The sequence below is a fragment of the Vicia villosa genome, linkage group LG6 (assembly GCF_029867415.1).
Source record: "Vicia villosa cultivar HV-30 ecotype Madison, WI linkage group LG6, Vvil1.0, whole genome shotgun sequence".
Taxonomy (NCBI): Eukaryota; Viridiplantae; Streptophyta; class Magnoliopsida; order Fabales; family Fabaceae; genus Vicia; species Vicia villosa.
Window position 1 is genome coordinate 61,360,642 of NC_081185.1, and position 2,769 is coordinate 61,363,410.

The 2,769-nt window shown below is 36.3% G+C and overlaps 1 long non-coding RNA gene across 1 annotated transcript; it reads right to left on the reverse strand.

Annotated features, from left to right (window-relative positions):
- Positions 1–1,403: 1,403 nt before the first annotated feature.
- LOC131609197 (uncharacterized) lies at positions 1,404–2,769 on the reverse strand. Its single transcript, XR_009286007.1, has 2 exons — positions 2,192–2,769; positions 1,404–1,648 (listed from the first exon to the last, which is right to left on the reverse strand). It is a non-coding gene; the product is annotated as an uncharacterized LOC131609197 (long non-coding RNA).

The window sequence follows — 2,769 nt, forward strand, 5'->3', positions numbered from 1 at the left end:
CCGTTTCAACTCAAATTTGGGCATGATGCAGTGTTACCAGTCGAAATCTATTTGCAGTCAGTCAGAATTCAGAAGCAAAAGGAGATTCCCCCAAACATATATTGGGAAATGATGATGAATGAGCTGGTAGATCTAGACGAAGAAAGGTTACGGACATTGGAAATGATAAGGAGACAAAAGGAAAAAGTAGCAAGAGCATATAACAAAAAGGTGAAAGGTAAAACTTTTGTTATTAATGATTTAGTTTGGAAAGTTATTTTACCTATGGATCGAAAGAATCAAGCCTTAGGTAAATGGTCCCTACATTGGGAAGGCCCTTTTCGAATTTTAAAAGTATTTTCGAAAATGCTTATGAAATAGAAGAATTAGCAGAGGATCGGAGGATCCTGAAAGTAAATGGGAGATATTTGAAGAAATATAAACCATTTATGCATGAAGTCAAAATTGCAAGAATGTAGTAAGTAAAAGACTGATATTACGGCTAAAATGGTTAATGCTTCTCCAAAATGGCTTTATCTTAAACAGAATTGCAATATAGAATGAAAAATAAGAAAGTTTAGAGATGTTCAAGTTGACATGTAGATCAAAAGGAGAGATATTCATTAATCAAAAAGTGGCTGATATAGTTAAGCCCAGATTACAGGTTGTCTTCAATTAGCTCGAAGATGCAACTTCTCTATGCTCAGCGAAGGGAAACTTTCAGCCTCAAAGGCGTCAAAAGACCCCGCTGCACGCAATCTCGTAACTACACCTAGTTTGGTGAAGATGTAAGACATGAGTCGTCCATAAGGGAGACAAAAAGTCTTGCCATGGCGCGAAATCAGGACTGCTTCTTTTAGATGTTTGAAGATGGTGAGAGGAATGTTGACTTTCTTCTTAAGCAAGAAGCAGTACATGAATTGGATGCCCCACATCATTATGTTTTGTTGGTTTTCTTTTCGTGGGAGAAAATTCTTCACCAGAAGTTGATGCCATATTCTGTCCAGGAAGGCAAAGAAAGCATGATCGGGACCAGTAAAGAGATGTACAGTATGTCGCAGAGATTGTTACAGAGGAGTGTCATACCCCAATTTTTGCCCCACGCATTTCATTCATATGGTCAAATCACATTCATATTTCATGTGCATTCGTCGTTCAACTGTCGCATTTTTACATTTTTTATTCGAGTTATTTCTTTTTCAAAGTTTCATTTTAGACTCCATAGATTTTTGTTACTACTTTAAAAAAGGAGATGTCAAAAAAAATTGTGTTTTACCTTTTTAGGTATAATTAGTTTTAGATAATTTAATTTGTTTGTTTTATTTATTTCCATTTTTAAGATTAGAATTATTTTTATTTCAAGATTATCATAATTTTTATTTAGTAAAAAAATGTATAAAACAAAAAAAGAGAGTGTTTTCATCTTTAGTCTAAGCCCATTTTTGTGGGAAGCCCATTACATACAAAAACAAAAAAAATATAGTAACTTCTTTCTTGGCCCCACATTATTCTCTTCATCTCCATCAATTGCCTTTCACGATCCCTAAAGATTCTCTGTTCAATAAAATTACAATCTACAACAGTCCAAATACCCTGCAAGATGCTGCTCAACCTGCACAACTGCTGTTCCAATGCATCCAAACATTGCACCAAAATGTCAATACAAAATCTGCATCCATAAAGTCAAAAATCAGCAACCAATTTTGTTCAAAATTCTACCATTTCCCCCAATTCTCATCTCACTCTCTCTATATAAACAGAGGCTTATCACAACAATAAGGGGAGCCACACGAAAAAAGGCGCAAAAAAAAACTCTGTCCAAAATGAATCCCAATCTTCCTCCATTATTTTCATAAGCTTGTAGACTGATTCCTCATTAATCTTCACACATTCATACAACTTACATCAAACCTTCATACTTATCCAGATAGTCACTAACCTTCATAACACATCCCTTCAACCATAAACTACCATAACATCATCCTTCATCTTCATTGATTCATACCAACACAACCTTCCACGGTTCTGTTAAAATCCACAATAACAAACTTCTGCAGAACCACGAATACACAACAAATCACTCACGCTCAGAATCACCAACACATCAACACAACAAAAACTCAGTAAAAACAGGAGCATTCGGATTCCAGAAGAGAAGAACATCAAAGAATTGAGTTCCAGGAGAAGAAGAAACACGGGTTAGAAGAAGTACCTGATTTCATATTTTTCCTTACACTTTTTTCGATTTGTGCTTATATCTTCGAATTCCGTTTCCGTGTTCATTTAGGGGTTTAGGGATTTATGATTTTTGCTGGTATTTGTTTCTTCTGTGATGATATATTTTGAGAGAGAAATCGAGATTTGAGCAGAGAGTGTAGAGATTGAGAGAGGCAACGCTCATGTTTTTTTTGTTCGTGGTTGTTTGATCGCGAGAGAGACTCAGAGAGAGATGAGTGCGAACCGAGAATCGCAGAGAGAGAGAGAGAGTGACGAACCGAGAATCTCAGAGAGAGATGAGTGCGAACCGAGAATCGCAGAGTTGAAATTGTTGTTGAAACAGTGAGAGATCGAGAGAGATGTACAGTGTGTCGTGTTATTGTTGTTCATAGAAGAGAGTGACCGAGAGTGACTGAGAGATTGGGAGATCTGTGAGATTGCTGTTGTATTTTTCCAGAAAAATATCATGAACAGAGAGAGACCGTGAGAAATTTTGAAACAGAGAAAAATCAGAAAGAAGAGTAGATGAACAATTGGGGTGGCCTCCACCTAGTAATGTTAGGGTTTTGTTGT